Source organism: Equus asinus, chromosome 10 (genome assembly GCF_041296235.1).
Source record: "Equus asinus isolate D_3611 breed Donkey chromosome 10, EquAss-T2T_v2, whole genome shotgun sequence".
NCBI classification, from domain to species: domain Eukaryota; kingdom Metazoa; phylum Chordata; class Mammalia; order Perissodactyla; family Equidae; genus Equus; species Equus asinus.
The window spans coordinates 38658537-38678053 of NC_091799.1; the positions used below are offsets into that span (position 1 = coordinate 38658537).

Consider the following 19517-nt stretch of genomic DNA (forward strand, 5'->3'; position numbering starts at 1 on the left):
GTACCTGAAAACAAGGTTGAGGCCAGCTCAAGTTCCTGGGTGAAAAAAAAATCAATAATAAGCAAACAGAAAAACACAAACTCAAATAGTTCTCTCAAAAAGGGAACTGAAAAATACTTGTTAAGTAGACATATGAACTGGACTTTCTTGGAAAAGCATAACTTCAATTTTTTTATTTCTAAAAGTTTACTCTCACTTCTTAGTCTAGCTGTCTTTACATTTTCATAACAGTCAATTTCAAAAAAGATAAAGTTAGATTATTATGTGGAAGTTTCTTTCTAACTCTTAAATTCTGTGATTCTATATATCACTTTTATTTCTTTTGTTCTCTTTATATTAATAACTTTTGCCTCCAAAATATGATCTTATTTTGTGCATGAACTCCAAGATGTAAGTTTCCATCTTTTCCTCCAGAACCAGTGTCTAGTCATCAATTTTCTCATAGCTGCATGCACCTTAGTATTCCTCAGGCTATAGACAATAGGATTGAGCATGGGTGTGACTACTCCATAGAACAGGGCAATCAGTTTTTCAAAAGCAGAGTCTTTGGACTTTGGCTTCATATACATGAAGAGGATTGCCCCATAGAACATAATCACCACTGTTACATGGGCTGAGCAGGTGGAAAAGGCCTTTTTGCTCCCTTCTGCTGAATTGATTCTTAGCAAAGTAGAAAGGTTGAAAATGTAGGGATACAAATCAACATTAATGGAGAAAACAAAAATATTACATTACGCAACATTATAGTAATCTCATTCAAGGAAGTATCTGTACAAGCCAGCTTGACAAAGGCCAATATTTCACAAACAAAATGATTAATGACATTTTTTTTTTCCACAGAAAGGCAACAGTACTGCGAGAATAGTTTTTATTAATGAGTTGAGAAAGCCCAATCCCCAGGAGAGAGCTGCCATTTGAATGCAAAGGGCCTTGCTCATGATGATGGGGTATCTCAGAGGGTTGCAGATGGCCACGTAATTGTCATATGTCACCACTGCTGGGAGCACACACTCTGTGGACCCTGTTGTGTAGGACACAGACATCTGAACGACACATCTAGTGGAGATTTTTTTTTTTTTTTTGGATAGGAAGTGTATCAACATCATGGGGATAGAGGAGGATGTGTACCAAATATCTAGGAAGGAAAGATTCCCAAGGAAGAAGTATATGAGTATGTGGAGGTGGGAATCCAAGAGAGTTAGGATGATCAAGGTGCTATTCCCTAGGAGGGTCACCAGGTACGTCACCAAACACATCACAAAAAGGAGCTTTTCAGCTCTAGGGTACTCAGAAAGTCCCTGCAGAATGAACTCATTCTCTGTCCAATTGGTCCTTTCCATTTCTGTTTTCATACCTGGAGTAATTCAGAAGAGAAAATTGGATGTGAGTGTAAGGAGGGCATACAGTATTTTCATATGAAGAGGGGGATGACTGGAGTGGGAGGGGCAACAAGCATGTCAGCACTAGTTAGAGTGGTGGTCACCGCTGTGAGTTTAGCTTTTCAAATTACTCTTCTAGCTCATGAGGCAGGAGATAATAATAATAATTATTATTATTAGAAGACAAGTAATAATTACATTGGTAGCTTATTAAATATGATCTTCTGTATTCCATTTCCTGAGGTTGTGATGCTCAAGTTCTGGGGCAGGGAAGAACTATTTGCATTTTTAACAAGCATCTGTAATTTCCAATTCAGTTGACCCACAGGCCACTTTGAGTCTCATTATTTTGGAGAGACAATGCTTAATCTGTTAAAAAACCAAACATCTATTTATTTGATTTTATACCATGCCCATCATTAACAATATCATTGATTTAGGGTTTTACAATTTACAAATATGTTCACACATATTATTGATTTTATATTCTCTATAATTCTCTAAGATGAATTTCATAGAGGTAAAATATGTATAAAAACACAGTAGGTGAATGAGCTACTATTCCAATGTGCATTTTCTGACTTTAAATCCCCCATTTTTTAAGACTACATGCTTATTTCTCTCCCAAAATTATGCATTTTGTCTAAGGAATGGGCATCAGGCATGGTTTTTTAATAATACCATCCAGGCACTTCTAATGTGCAACTGAGGAAGAGAACCACCCATCTCATGGAGTGCTCCCAAATTTTAGTATGCATATGTATCACCTGGAGAATCTTTGTAAAAGATTCTGAATCAGTGGATCTGAAGTGGTTTATAAGAGCTGCATTATTCCAGTGTTCCCAGATGCTGTTTGTCTACAGAACACATATGAATAGCAACGCCTTTTAGACCATCTCTCTCCGATAAAATTGGAGAGTGCCATTGGTTCTTCCATTGTCTGTAGGATGGTAATTGAACAATAGACAATGCAAAACTGAACATTCTGCTGAGACTTGGAGGTGAGACCTCTGTCAAAGTATATTACAATCAGTTTTGTGTTCTTTAGATTTTAGATATTCGTGTCCAAATAACATACAGAAGAGCCTGCTTTTTATTTCTATCTATATGAAAGTCATTCCTTTTCAAATTGTTTAATTTGCAATTTGGGTCAATATTTTCCAAAAAAAGAGAATTTAAAGTCAGTTCAAGCATCTTAGTGGAGCCAGGAGCAAACAGGTTTACTTTGAAAAAATGTGGAGTAAATATTAGTAGTTAATCTTCTTTATAGTAAGTAAATCAAAGAACATAATTTTGAATATACCTCTCCATTCTCATAGTATTCTACCCAGCCTTAAGGTATTCCTAGAGGGAAAAATGATTGATCCAATGGATGAGTTTCTACTTAGTGTTTTCAAACAATGGCTGTGCTTCTGGTGTAGGATTTGCCATTTCTCTCTGTCATAGTTATTGGTCGACGGCTTCTGCTACTTTCTATGAAACTTCAGCTTACAATGGCGAGACAATTTAATTAGCATAATAGAATATATATATCTGTTGGTTATGGAGATGAGGACTCTCTTCCAAATCAAGCTTCATCCTACTTTGTAGGCATACATTCCAAAGAGGGTAGGAAGAGTTGGGTAGGCCAGGATATACTTCTATTTGGTATTAAGATTTGGAATTTGATTGACTGTAGGGGCACATATCACCCTACTCAATCTGGGAATAACATTCTGATAGAGGCTTTGAAGGAGCGTCAGTTGTCCAGGGTCTCTGATGAAGTTTTTGCAGGGATGATGTGAATCAGGTCAAACTCCTTTTCTTTTCTTTTCTAGGAACATCTCCTAAAAGCTGATTCCTATTTGGAAATTTCTTCCAGAGAATAATTATGATGTGCATTTGGTATTTTAACAGATCTGAGATAGATGCTGCAAAAAAAAATTCAGTTATAAAAATTTATAGCAGAAACCACCAATCTGCTTTAATGCTTTCAAATGGGGAAAAAATGGATAATGGACAGTATAGAGGAAATTATTTTCATTACTCTTGCAATGCTGGTGTAACTTTCAAGGAACAATCAACAAACTCTCTATTAAACAGTGTTGTGCCTGGAATTTTTTTCTCCATTTAAGTTTACTTTCTGTAAATGGATTCCAAGAATCTGGGAATAAGGGAATGAAGATTTTAAGATTCTTCATAGTTTTTAATAAATACTTTCCAGTGTACCTGTATATTGGATAATTCTATAATTACTAGATCTCTGTCATTACTGGATATTATCTTTTAAAACAGTATTTCATTCTTGGCTAATTCTAGGGAAATTGTTAAATAATCACAGCACATTAACTTGATGGGCCATTTTGCACCTATTAACATCGCATTTGTGAGGAATTTGTATTAACATAAGAATGATTTTTAAATTATCTTAAAATGATTAAGTGAAGGCAAAAAAAAATAATAGTTGCCACATTGTTTGCAAAACCAAAAGAATAAAACCTAGGCAGAATAGAAATAAAGGAATGAAATATCCAAAACATTAATGATTATCTTAGAGACCTTTTTTCTACTTTTCTGAATTACCCAAATTCTAAAATAACTATGCATAAAGCAAAAACCACAGTAAAAAAAGAGAAAATCCCTGAAGTAGGTGTCCAATTATGTTAGGCAGATTAATTCAGAGTAAGAAATGGGAAAACAATTTAAATAGGAGAGCGATTGTATTAGGTGTCTAGAGACCACACACCGAGGCTGAGTTGTACTGGTGTGCCTGTCAGTTATCCATAGGAACCCACTATTTCTGATGGACCTAGAACACTTATAATACCTATTCTCAAAAGCTTCCAGGTCACAGTGTTTATTGTTTTCAGGAGGTACACCAAGATAAAGAACTTGAGTTCTTGACTTAATCATATGGTCTCGAAAGAGATTGCAAACCATTGATGCCTAGAACAGAATTGTCACCAGAAGATGAAAGTCTTATTTTTTAACACTCTAAACTGGCCTGAATCCTAGTCATCCTCTAATTCCTGTCTTCCAACTCCTGGTCTTTTATAAGAAATAAATACTCTATGGCTCAATGCTCCGAGACTTCATCTGGGTACTATTTTCATGTTTTAACAGACCTAAGGAAAATCTGTTACTTCTTTACTTAAAAATCACTTTTTATCCAAGCCAGAAGTTAAGCTCTTTAACTTTCTATAGTATTGGGCTTTGTTTTGTTTTATTAACTTAGCTACTTGAAGATCTAATATAAAGTATTTAAAGCACTAAGTACTTAGTACTTAAAGTATTAAGGTTTTTCAATGAAAAACACAAGGCATCTGTTCTCTAAATTCTCACTAGAGGAAATAATCCTATATCCTCTCCAGCTCTTTTAAAAGATCGATTAAGACAATTGATTTGTACAAAGAGCAATCCGCTTGGTTGATAGATTGAAAGATTGATAGATTTTATAAAATCTAATCTTCAATCTACTATGAGGAAAGATGTATTATTTTAGCCCACTATGAGAAGAGTTATTGACAACATGTGTGGTCCTAGTATCCTGCTATGTATTAGGTACTTCATATAATTTTAATCATTTAATCATCAAAATAACCCAAATGTTACTATGAGTTTTTTACCTATAAGAAAATTAATATGAAATTTCAAAGGTTTAAGTACCATTTTCAATATCTTATGGTTGGTAAATACTAGAACTATGATTTAAACCCTTATCTTTATGATTCCTAGACCCCCATTTGTACCACTGTATTACTATGTCTACTAGTTTGTAAAATTTTTCATAAAGCCACAATTGAATATGATGCACTAAACTTTCATCAAGGATTCATATGATAAACATACATGTAAAAATGTGTTTACCTCTTTTGAAAAAACTGGAGACATAGATTGTCTTCCACTTGTGAAGACATTATCCACAATAATGAATTCAAATGAGAAATATGCCCCAAATTCCTTTTGGGTGCAGTTGGAGACTTAAGGTCCAGGGTAGTGTTACCTGATTTATTATATAAATGAGAATATTTTTTTCCCTTGCTTAGCTGCCTGAGGCTCAGACTAACACTCAGTCATAATTACTTCTGCCTACCATTACATATTTTTTTATTTCTTTTCTTTTTTTTTTTGAGGAAGATTAGCCCTGAGCTAACTACTGCCAATCCTCCTCTTTTTGCTGAGGTAGACTGGCCCTGAGCTAACATCCATGCCCATCTTCCTCCACTTTATATGTGGGACGCCTACCACAGCATGGCTTTTGCCAAGCGGTGCCATGTCCACACCCAGGATCCGAACCAGCGAATGCTGCCCAGAAGCTGAACATGTGAACTTCACTGCTGCACCACCGGGCGACCCCGTATTTTTCTATTTCTAATCCAATTTTTACCATAAACACCTTTAATTACAGTTTCTTCAAAACCTTATTTGGCAGAGTTTATGTGTGAATTATAAAGAGCTAATCACCATGAGCTCTCTCTCCAGATAATTTTTACCAAAGATTTTGGTGAAACAGATAATTAAATGCATTAGCCATTAGCCTATTGTTTATAAGGGTCTGTTGCATTGCAAACGACTTTCTTTTCCTCATTAGTATCTTTCACGGACTATTTTGGAATTAAAAAAGATTATAATATCCTTGTCTTGGAGATGATACTGGAGTTTTGTATTTCTTCCTTCATATAGAAAAGTATATATACATGCATACGTATTTTTGAAATCCCACCAGCAATGATCACCTCAACTCAAATATCATTATATTTATTGATAGGATGTTTTTCTTCCGAAATAATTTTAATAAAAATTTCTCTCTTTCTCCTACCTCTTGACTGGGTTTTAAAATCATTCACACCATTTCATTCTATTAAGTAATAGAAAAATTCCTAGGAATTTGGATTTCATTTGCATTTTTCAGATGAGACCAGAAGATTCTCAACTGGAAAGATGGTTGCTCCTCCTTCCTAAAAGGAAACATGGGAAAGAACAGACACAATCAGAGAATTTGTCTGTATGTGAATCTTCTTAAGAGTGTTTCAAGAAAATAAAACATACTAAAAATAAAGATCAATGATGCAACTCCAGTTTCCCATGATTTTTCCTAAAGTTGACATTTACTCCAGAGAGAGTCAACCTTTTTGGGAAGTCAAGTTCACACTCATTTTTACAAACTTCTTTGATCCCTAAGGTTGTGAGTCAGAGACTCAGGATTCCCTAGAGATAAAGTCCCTGACTTCTGCACATTCCAAAGACCCAATTATCTTGACTTAAAGAAAACCTTCCCCAGCCATATATTTCTTGGAAATTCATACTTTCACTGAATATGTCTGTAATGTATAGCCTCAACATAAGTTTGGGCTGGAATCAGAATATGTGTAAAAGTTCTCAGAAATGTTAAACTTTCTCCCCAATTTTTTTTCTTTTTTATTCCAGAAATAATACCGGATCAATCCTAATAAAATCCTATGTAAGTCATTCCACCTCTTTAGACTATTTTTATGATTCATATTCTTATTAATTCTATACCACACAAAAACCAATTTTTCTTTATACCAATATAATTATAGTATAGTTAATTTTCAAGTAGTATTTGCCGCTTTATATCAATAACTTTCTGTGATTTTTCGTAGTTTTTGTTATATTCCCTTTTAATGTTTGAAGACTGTTTCATTCAATAATTCCATACGGTGGAATCACTATAATCTGGCCTGTGATTTTAATATTATTGGAAATTTTAATTTGTTTCTAATTTTTTGAGAGTTTGTTATAATGACCATTGACATCCACGCATCAGGCTATCTAATCTGCTTTTCCTTCTCCTGGAAATAACTTAGGGTAAATCTCTAGAGATAGGATCATAGAAAGAAAGGATGTGAATGGAGAATTCTTAGTACACATACAAAGCTATTTTTTCAAACTTACTTTATACTGCTAATTGAAGTAAATGCACAAACCATTTTTCATATACTTTCTAGAACTTGAGAAGGTGTTTATTCTTTTTGCATAAAACATGATTTGGTTTTAGTTTTTTATTTCTATGATTGCTAGTTAAATTGAACATTTCCTCTATGTTTATGTATTACTTTTATTTTTTCTTTTGTTGTCCATCCACATCCTTTGCTTACCTCTCACTTGGTATTTTGACAGATTTCCTCTTGATTTGTATGAACTCTTAATTGATTAACACTTTGCTCTTCAAATTTTCTGCACTTTTCCAACTTATGATTTTTCTACTCATTATAGACATGACATTTTAATTTTCATTGAGGTAAGATTTTCATATGATTCCTGAAAAAATATGAACGGAATTTTTTTCTCTGAATGGATTTTTTTTTTGTTTCATCCAAATGATAACTATGTGGTTGTATGTCTCAGACATGCAACAGATTGGTATTTTAAAAGTATTAACTAATTTTTCCAAAATATTTTATTAAAAATGCATCACACTCTTTCCCCCTTATTCATCTGCCAATTATTTACTGAGTAATTGTTACAAGCCAGGGATTATGGTCAACATTGAGATCAACTCGGACATAATTGACAGAAAAATTTATGTTCAAAAATTTTAAAGATAAACATGAGAAGCATTATATTATAGGGCATAAAAATTTGACCTTTATCCATCATTTACATCTTGTAATGATTAACATATATCATAAACAATTTTTCACATATCATCAAATACTCAGGGAACATATGTTTATAATGGCTGTATATTATCCTATTATATTAATGTCTCAAGATTTATTTAATCTATTCTCATATAATGGGCATTCTCATAGAATTAAAGAGATTTGCCACAGTCCTCACCTTTCAATATTGCTTTAGACCCAGCTTGTTTTACTAAAGTACATTCACTGCACAGCACTGAAGATATTTCAGATTAGTAAAGTAGAATTGGAGGCATGATGCTGCCGAGACCAGCTAGGCAGGCAGCTGAAGGAGTGGGCGAAATGAATGTACAGAACACGTCTGTATAATAGACACAACACATTCTATATTATTTAATGGGACAGGGGACCATCAGCCTCCAGGACTGAGGTGACATCCCTCTGATCGCCACGTATTTATTTGCAGGCCAAGAAGTACAAGCATAGCAGGAACTCATGCCAGCAGGAATATGAAAGTCAAAGCTCAGCGGTTCTAATCTTCCCCCCTTCAATGTACCCGGCCCTACACAAGGCCATTCTCTGAGGGAGTATCCTGGGAACAAACAATCCGGCAAGTTATGCAGACGGCGTTCTGTTCCTACAAGGGCCCAGCGTTCTTAAGCCCCTTGCCTTCATGTTTGATAAGATACTACTACCTTCTGGCCTTTGATTCCAAAGCACAAACAATCTAACACAGTAATTTATGAGAATTAGCAAGTTGCATATTTCTCAGTCACCCATTTTGTAATTTGTTCTTGCTAAGCTTAAAGCCTTGCAATAATGTTGCTATGCTCTCCTGCAACAGCATGACTCCAATCTAAACAGTTTGACTTTACATCCAGTCTCCTAACCAGTAATATTTTCTTCCCTTGATAAACTAAAAATTCTTGCACACTAAAAGTTCATCTTCCCTAAGTGCATCACACTGAAAATCCAAGACCCAAGGTTAATTGGCAATTTTCTGGTTGGTTAAAACACTTAGTTCCTGGTGATTACTGTCTGTTACATGTCAGTACAGGGATATCAATGAGTATCTCAGAAGGATGATGCAACGCTGGGCTCGAGAACAAGTCAACATACTATCCACTCTTATTCACAGCCTTTGCCATAATCATCTTGGACTTGATCATGAAAATTCACTAATTCACCTATATATCCAGTTAACAGCTCTGGAGAAATTCTGAGGTTAAATCCAGTTAGGAAATCTTAGTTGTCTTGCCCTTTAATATTTTTGGATTAATTTTCCTGATTCAGATGCAAATGGACTTTAGGATATTTCTCTCCTGATTAGTAGGCAGTAAAGGAAATAATGTCTTTATACTCAAGACTATGGTTTGAAAACTAGATCTCACTTAGAGTCTGTATGATCTTAACCTCTATGAGTCTTAGTCTCTTCATTTATAAATTAAGAGTAAGTAGATATACCTTTCAAGATTATTGTGAAGATTTAGTAGGGAATAATTAGATGTGAATATATAGCACAATGCCTTGCATATTATTCTTGCATTCAAATTCTCTATATAGTTCCTTATCCTTATTTTCCTTTTCTTTTTCTTTCTTTCTTTCTCTCTTGCTTATGAAACCAACTTTCCCATAAAATTTAAGTACAAATCTTTCTCTCCAAAAACTGTTTTTTCTGTATCCAGTAAACTTTAATTTGCTGTCTTGAATTATATGTCATTTCTTAGCAGGTTGCTATTGAAAATATTTTACAAAGACTATGGCACAGCTACCAACCAATTGGAATGAACACTAAATATGAACAACCAGTACAGCTATACCAACGAGTACAAGCTCAGGTCTGGTTGTAAATTTTTGGTTGTAATTTTTTCTTTGCTCAATAAGCAAAGCTGAAACTTAGCTGGCATATGTTACTATGGCCACATTGCTAGTTTACGGCAGGCATTCATTATTTTACTAAGGCACTTGCCATAGAAGTTTTAAATATTTTGAATATGACTGCTACTCATTAGTCATTCAGAAGTGTGTTTTAGTTATCTCAGTTTATGGAGCTTTTTAATTAATTAATTACATTTAATTTAATTGAGAGAATATGGGCTGCTTAATATAATTTCTTTGAAATTTACTGATTCTTGCTTTCAGCCTAACAAAATATATGTGTTTTAGAAGAATGTGTATTTTATAACAGTTAGGTTAAGTTTGTTAATTGTTTTATTCAAATCAAAGACTTCCCACATCCTGGTTTGACTTCAGATATTTCTACATTTCTGGAACTAGATCTCTTCTGTAATGTTGGGGAAATATTAACTCCTTGAAGATTTCTCATGAGGATCCAATAATATGATCTTGATACGTTATTTTGGAAACCATTATGTACCCTTATGGAGATTTTTTCATTCATTTATTTACTTGCTTATTCATTAATTCAACAAGTTTATAGAAATAGCATACTGTGTGCCAAGCAGAGAGCTTAGGTGGGTGCTAGGTATGCATTGGCAAAGAAAAGAATTTTACTTATGTTTCTTTTTCTCAAGGTCCTAAGTTTATCCCTTCTCGTATGTATCTCAGGGTTTGGTAAGCTAAATGTTTTCATTTTATATGATCATATGATTATTATTATGTCATTTTAGAGTATAATATAGAGATTTTCATAATCTACATTGTAGCCACAAGAAAGCAAATGCAGAAGAAATACAAATGTCTTGCCTAGGACTTTCTGTTATTGAATTGTGTATGGAAATCATAGTCTGGCCAAAAGTATTGCTTATGCTCTATCTGATTCACTACATTTCTTAAGCAGACAACTGCATATTTCATTGCTTTTAAAGATACCTCAAGACAGACTAGAGCCTTGATCAGTGCTATTCATTCACAGAAGTAAAAGCTAAGTGACAGATTCAAACCTCTGAGGAGGGGGCCCTGGTAAGCTACTGGTTCTGGGTTACAGAAAGAAGAAATAAAAACTGAAACTAATACTGGAAGTACTTAGGGAGCTATCATTGTCATGGTGAAGACCCAAAGCTCGGGTGACCATTACAGGAACAAAAAGGAAATAGGGAGGCTCAAGTCCGTTATCTTTATCCAACCTTCCGTTATCTCTCCAGCAACTCTTTCGGATGAATTTAAGAGAAGCCTGCTAACAAAGGAGAAATACTGCTTTCAGTATCCCAATCCTAAGTCATAAACCAGAGCATAGAAAAGAGGATTTGAAGCTAAGAGACAACAGCTTCATAGCATCAAAATTACTCCATAAAAAGTAAGGATGAAAATCTTGTGCCTACTCAAATCATTATGGCCTCTTAAAGTGCATCCAATGCTAATAATGAAAACCAGCCAATGTTTAGTGGACATTTAGTGTGTTCTAGGCACTATTTAGTGCTATGCGTGAATTAACTTATTTAATTTTATGAAGAAAACTTAATTACCTGTTAGCAAGAAAGGAAGATATCATATGCTTACTTTTACAATTTGTCAGTAGCTGTCATCTTTTACTTTAGATTCGTGTTCTATATTTCTATTCTCACTCTCAAAAGTCTGGAAAAAAGGAGTGCTTTCCCCTATTCACATATCTAATTCAATTCCTTCAATGGAAATGGGGCTTCTATTCCTCATTTTGACACTGCTCCACATGGCCACACTCTTCAGACAATAGAGATTATCTCAGTTTTGCCCCATGTTTGTTTTATCCCCCAGTGCCCAAAATCTGGTAGCCCCTCAGGTCATTGAACAACTTGACTCTTTCTCTTTGGACACCTCTTATCCTCTTATTGCAGTTTTTGTCAGTTACCTGTTCTTTCTAGTTCTCCTACTGATTAGGAGCTGTATGGTCCAATGCAGAGAAGAGAAGTCTTCGTTACAACATGACCTCAAAGTCCCAGAGGAATTCTCTGTTATCGTGCCACCTCTATTTATTTAGGTTAAAACTTAGGGTGCATTACTAGGGAACTTTTTCAGTTATCTTAGTCTCATTATGTACCAAATCCAGAAAAGTTATGGTAGCTGGCAAACAAAACTTGTTGGTCTATAATATAATACACATTGCATAAAAAAGAAAAGGTAGTACTTTTTTAAGGGAGTTCATATGACAAAATGCCTGCATAGTTTACTTAGAAAGACGTTGTTAGCACAAAATGGTAATTGCATTGCGAGAGATGTCTGTACCAGAGTCCACAAGCCCAGCGACCCAGGATCCAGCTTCCACAGGCATGTGGGCACCTGTGCTCATGTTGACAGTGTATCTCAGTGGGTAGCAGATGGTCACATAGTGGTCAAGTGCCATCATGCCTAGAAGCACACACTCTGTGGCCCCCATGACAAAGGAGAGAAATATTTGCACCATACACCCAGAGAAGGAAACCCTTTTCCTTCCTGTCAGGAAGCTGTCAAGAATTAGTGGGACAGAGGAGCTTGTGTAGCAAATGTCCAGGAAAGAAAGATTACAGAGGAAGAAATGCATGGGTATGTGCAAGTGAGAATCACAATTACTGAGGTGAGGATTATATTTCCCAGCAAGATCATCACATACATACATAAAACTAGCACAAAAAAAACTGTCTGGGGCTTTGGGTGGACAGAAAGCCCAACTAAGGCAAAATCTGTCAACATGGAATCATTGGTCATCTCCATATTACATACGCCCTTTCTCCAACTTTCTCCAACAGCACTCTGTGGATGACAGAACAGAAATTTGTTAATACAGTGTCTGCAAGAACTTCTCTTTTAAGATTCATATTCTGTGTTATCATAGTTATCTATTTAGATACAACAATATAGCTATGAGAGAAATTTTTTTACTGTGAATCCAGGCCAGTAGAGCAGGAATCCTAACCTGATTTTCTCAGGGTTAAGAGAGAAGATATTTGATTATAGGACATTTGGATCCTAAAGCAGTTTATTACCATTCCTACTAGTTTTGCCTCTTAACACATGACTGCAAATCAGTGCCCCAGAGCCTGGAGGCAGCAGAAAGATGGACTTTTTTTGGCAGTGACTCCTGCACCATATTTTAAATTTGAATTAGAAGACAACATTTTAAAAGCAAGAGAAATGGGATAAAAATCTATGCTTTCAGCTTGTCTTCAAACACATTATAATATTTGAAAACATTGGACCCATTTTCATCATGAAGGTCAGTTACACATGACCCATTAGATTTGAAGCGTGTTCCCCATTCTACCAGAGTACCCTCCTCTCTCTTTTATCTGCTTGTCACTGGAGATGAATATTAGTTGCCAATTAACATGTTACTCCTGGTTAGTATGCATCATTTATATTACCTGACACAATTTTATATGTATGTGAATTCTTGACCCCTGGCTGCAGGGCTGACTTATCCCGTAGGCCCATTAAGCCTAGTATACTGTTAGGAGCCTATGAAAATGTTTGATTTCTTTTAAAATCCAAGTAAAACAGTGAATTTTTAAGTTTTAATATATAATATTAGCATATATATCTTTATACCAATGCAGATGTAAAATATAACTTTTAATATTATTTGATGGAAGAAAGGGCCCATGAAGGCAAAAGTGTCTAGCACTCAACAGGTCATAATGCAGTCCTGTGTAGTTGGGTCTCTTTTTGTAGCTCATTATGGTCTGCTAGTAGTATACACAGTCATTACCTATTTGCAGATAGCCTCATTGAGGACAGTAGCCTCATTGAAGGGACATATCTTTACATCACTCCAGTATGTACCTTAATATGATGTGGAAGTAGTTGCTCAATAAATGTGCTTTATTTAATAGAAATGAATCAAAAGTATTTACAAAGCTAATTTTGTCATTAATAGAGATATGTAATGTTGTGTATTGTAGGCCCCACTTAATTTGTTTATTTTCACCTCATGAGAGAACTATCACTTAGGGATCAACTGTCATAACAGTGTTTTTATTCAAAATATATACATTTAACTAAACCAATTACATTCAACCATTATTTTTTAGCAAATAAAATTTATGCAGAAGAAAAATATATAAAACAAACAAAAGTTTCTCTGGTTGAAGTTACACTGGTTTTCAGGGAAGGAAAAAGCATTTCCCTTTAGCACCTTATTCACTCTTCCTCCCTCAATTCAGTTGTTAGAGGATTCCAAGAGGCATACTTTGAAAACCACCAATGCAATAAATAAGAAGTAATATTAATAACAATCCTCATTTTTAAGAATTTTATTAGCAACAGTAGTAATAGTTATATGTGTATTGATTACTCTATGCCAGATATATTTTAAATGCTTTTATTCATAAGTAGCCAAGGAAGTAAGAACTACTGTTGTTTGACATATGGATTATCCTTCTGTAAACATTTGATAAACATCACCAATAAATCAAGAAAATAAAAAGTAATTATTTGAAGAGATGTAGGAAATAATTTTGGTGAAGTTCAATTCATAATTTTCATATAAATTATTTGCAGTTCACAAACTAAAGTTAACTTCCTAATCTTGAAAAGAAACTATATACCAAAAACCTATGGCAAGTTACTACTATTTACTAAAAATTAATAGAGACAGTGTATACATTCTTATTAAGATCTAGACTAAGAGATAAGGATGCCCACTCTTACAGTGACTATTTAACATAGACTTGGTAGTCCTGGTCAAAATCATAAGACAAGAAAGTGTCAGAAGTAGCAATAAAAAGAGACTAAAAAATTTATAAGATCTGGTGAGAAAAATTAGTAAAACTTCTGTATGTAAGATCAATGGAAAAATCAGGATATGAGGAGTTAAGATCCTGGAGAGAAGGGAAGCTCATTTAAGTGAGCCAAACATTATGTTCTCTTCTGTTTTTATCTTTGGCATTTACTGATTCTTCATTGTGTCTGTTGGCAGGCTAGAAACTGGGCAGAGAGATGTTGCTAAGACGCAGAAACGTGAGAATAGATTTTGGCATTCTCATTGGTCTGGGAAGAAAAACTTGAATTTTGGATCTACCAAGGCATCATACTTTGAATTGAAGGGAGGCCAAGGTCCTGAATTGAAGGGAGGTACAGATAAGTGAGCCCAACAGTTGTCATTGGTTCTCTGCTTGAAGCATTTGCTGATTCTTAGGCTGCTCTGAGTAGGAGACATGGAAATCAAGCAAAAAGGGATTAAAAATGTTACGTGAGATCAGCAGTCCCAAGAGCTTATGAGATAAAAGTTGCAGTCTGAGACCCATGAAGGAGAAAGCTCCCTCATATAAATGTTAGGGTCTCATGTCAGACTTAGAAGGATAAATCTAAAAAAGGAGATGAACCAGATTTTAGCTAAGCCTTACAAAATCTGAAATCCAAGTCGAAATTTTCTCAATCCCTGTTTTACATAAGGCAATCTCCCCTACTCCAGGTTTCTATTAGAAGATAAAGTGAATTCCTTTTGTGTAAATAAAATGTCATTCAGAGATTCTGCATATTTTCATATACAGTATCTGGCGCTTAATAAAAAATTACCAAGCATACAAAGATACATAGTAAAGAGATAAAAATGGACAATTGAAAGACTCTCAGGTGATTCAAATACAGGAGTTATCATACACAGATTTTAAAACAACTGATGTTAACATGTCCCTCAACACAGAAAACAAGATAAGGAATTCACTGGGGAATTGGAAATAACATTAAAACATCAAGTATAAATTATGGAGCTGAAAAATACAACTGGAATTAGGAACTAAATAGATGAATTTAACCATGTATTAGACAACATTGAAGAAAGGCTTAGCAAACTGGAATATAGACCAGGAGAAATTATCCAGACAGATACATGGAGAGGAAAAAGGAAGGAAAATATAGAAAGAAGTTAAGAGTTATATGGGAAATGTTGGAAAAGTCTAACATATGTATAACTGAATACTCAGAGGGAGAGGAGAAAGAGGAAATGAGGTAGAAGAGCAAATAGCTAAAACTGAATGATTTTCTCAAATTTATGAAAGGCATCAATCCGCAAACTCAAGGAGATCTACTATGTTGAGAAAGGTAAGTGAAACAAAACCCACATTTATGAACCTCATTGTAAAACTTCAGAAACTAACAATAAATATAAACATCAAAAGCAGCCAAAGGAAAAAACAAAGACATTTCATCAAAGAAGTAGCAAGAAACTTAAAGGTGACTTCTTAACAGAAACAATGGATGCTAGAATATAAAGAACAACTTTTTAAAGCATTGAAAGAAAATAATTGCCATTATAATAATTATATACTCAGTGAAAATATCCTTCAAAAGTCAAAAAAAGATGAAAATCTTTCCAGACCCCTTCTTCCAAAGCCCTCTCCACACACACACACACACACACACACACACACAAATCGTTTGTCTCTAACAGGCTTGCCTTGAAAGAAACCATACAGGGAGAACTATTCAGGAGGAAATAAAATGAGCTCAGATAGAATCCAATAGTAAGGAATAATAAACATGAGGACAGATGAATATATAGGTCAATCTAAATGAATATCAAATACAACAAACAATAATCATAATGTTCTTGGCTTCTAAGTTATATGTAGAATTAAGACATAATAGAAATAACACAAAAACTAGAAATGGTTAAGTGGAATTAAAGGTTTGGCATTTTCTAGAAAGTGATAAAAGTATCAATATATATATTATAAGCTTATAAGTCAGGGTTATATATTTCTATCTCTAAGATTAGCATTGCCCCCAAAAAAGTAAAAAAAAAAACTAAACAAATGAAAGAGGAATGACAAATTGCTCCATAGAAAGCAAGAAAGGGGGGATAAAGGATAAAAGGTAACACTTAGGATTAATAGAAAAGAAAGAGTAAAACACTAGATAAAAACTCATATGTATCAGTATTTATAATAAGTGAAATAAAAGATGGCTGCAATGTATGCTGTCATCACTTATATTCAGTATTGTACTGGAGTTCATAATCAGTACTATAGGTAATGACAAAGGCTATAAACAAGAGAAAGAAAAATCTGTCATTATTTACAAATGACACTATGTATACAGAGAATATCCAAATGGCCTACAAACTATTGGAATTAATAAGTGAATTTAGCAAGATTCCTGAATACAAATTTTGCATAGAAAAATCATAACATACCAGTAACAAAAAAGTAGAAAATGGAATTTAAAGCACAAACACTTTATCATAGCACCAAAAACATAGAAGTATGTGAATAAATTTCATATAATATATGCAAGACATTTATAGAAAAGAAACCAATACAACCTTATTCAGAAAAATTAGAGAAGACCAAAGTAAATGGAAGGCTACATCTTCCTGATGAATTAGAAGATTCAATAATATAAAGACGTCAATTCTCTCTAAATTGACTTGTAGGTTCAAGGCAATTCCAATAAAAATTACAGAAGGTATATTGTGAAAATTGATAAGCAGATGTTAAAATTATGAATGCCCAAACCAGCCAAACCATCCATAAAGAAGAAAAAATGCAGAGGATCAGAAATCAAGTCTTACAGAGCTATAGCTAATAAGACAATGTAGTATTGGTGTGAGGATAGAAAAATAGGTTAGTGGAACAGATCAAGAGGCCAAAAACAGATACAGACATACCTGGTCAATTCGTTTATGTCAAAAGTGACTCTGCAGTGCAGAGGAGAAGGGATCATTTTGATAAATAATGTTGAGTCAAACGGTATCCACACAGTACAAAGTAAATCTTGACCTTTGCCTCATACTGCACATAAAAATTAATTCTAGGTGGATTGAGTTATTTCCGTATCCCAATATGAAGATAAACAATGTAAGGCTTCTAGAAAGTAAGGTAGGAAGCTCGGACTACTCAGGATATTCTATGGATAAAAATGGGATAGACAAATGAATAAAATTGTGATTCTTTTAAGAATGAGAAATGTTCAGGGGGGTCAATGTTGGATAGGTAATGAAAGCATCTATTGACACCTCAGTCTTATATTGGTACAATGATGCAGCAGAATAACCAATCATAAAATCTCAGTGGCATACCAAAATAAACATTTATTAAAGTTATCTGGACTGGAACCAGGCAATCTCAACTAAATTATACTTGCTTCTCAAATCAGCCATGAGTTGGCTTATTGATTGTTTCTGGGGTCACTCATTTGTCAGGGATTGACTGACTCCTGGTTTACCTGGGATGGCTTTGGCTGTGGCAACTGGAATAACTCAGTTCTGCTTAATGTGCATTTCATCCTCCAGTTGGCTAACGAGGACATATTCTCACAACAATAGTAGAGATGGAAGAGAGAGGGCTAACCTAATGGTGTAAGTGAGTTGCAAGTCTCTGCTTGCATTATATTTGGTAATACCCAGTGACCAAATCAAGTCACATGCTGAGGGCCAAAATCAGAGTAGGTGGGCCTAGGAAGGAGTGAAGAATTGAAGTCATTAATGCGATTAGTATACCACAACTATATAAGATTGCTTGGCTAGTCAATAGTTGAAATGAGGTTCAATCTACAACTCCTTTGCTTTACGTCCAGTGCTAATTCTATTGCATTACTCTCTCAGTGATTATTATATAATCTTTATAAAATCACAAATATTGTGCTAGGAACTTAGTGTATTCAAGGGGCATTGCATAGTCATAAAGTATCTGATTAATGCTTTCCCTTTACTTTGCAGCCATTTAAATGCTCAGTAAGGATGTTTTGTCTTCTATTACTCAGATAACTGAGATATTTGGAGAGATTTTTGAAAATAAATAAGTTACTTTGCAAGCTCAGAGGACAGAGGGGAAGGCATTTCTATAGTTCTATTAATTGCAATGTTTGCTGTGTAATTTAGGCAATCTACAGAAGAAATGGAATAGGCAAATTGTCTCCTCCAGTATGCTGCCCAAGTTCAGGCCCTTTTCTGGGCTAAATGACTTGAAATAATTTGAAACTATTTACCTATTTTTTTTTTTTGTCCTGAATTCGTGAATGTAACTTGGAGAATCACTCCCTTGAGCACTGGGAATTTCTTAACTTCTTTATGTTTCAGAATCATAACATCAAATTGTTAAGGGATTTGGAAGGTCCCTAGCAGCAACAGGAGACTTTAGTAGTCTGAGTTCCAGAGATAACCCTTTGGAAGTTTTTTGGAGCAGATCACAGTTGGTGATTTTGGCAGAAGAAATCTTCATGTCATGATTTCTCTTAAGAAAGTGTTTTTAAACTTTTAATTAATAGGAGCTATGTATGTTGAGACTTTGTGAATCAGGCAAGGTTTGGGTTGATTTTTCCCAAATCAAGAACATCCATATGCTTTTTCCTTGGAATCTGCTGAATAAAAATACCTCTGCACAACTGACTTTAATGCAATTTTCATAGAATATGATCATAATTACAAAATTCAGCATCTTTTACTATTTTGAGCACTGCACCAGACTCAGATGAAAGACTGTGCTGAAGATCAATTTTAATTCTAAAAATTGAAGCATACTTTAACCACGAAAGAAGATGCTCATTACATGTGAAGAGGTAAATGGGTGCAGACCTTATTTATCTCTTTCTCTATTCTCAGATGTAAAAAAAATTATTGATGGGTCTCACCTAGGTTAGGAAACCAGAATAGAGGTATTTCCGTGAAAAAGAAGTACTGGTTGGTAGGGAAAATATTGAGTTG

At 34.5% G+C, this 19517-nt stretch overlaps 1 pseudogene; it reads right to left on the reverse strand.

Moving 5' to 3' along the window:
• Positions 1-365: 365 nt before the first annotated feature.
• On the reverse strand, positions 366-12242 carry LOC106830475 (olfactory receptor 13C7-like; annotated as a pseudogene).
• Positions 12243-19517: the final 7275 nt, after the last annotated feature.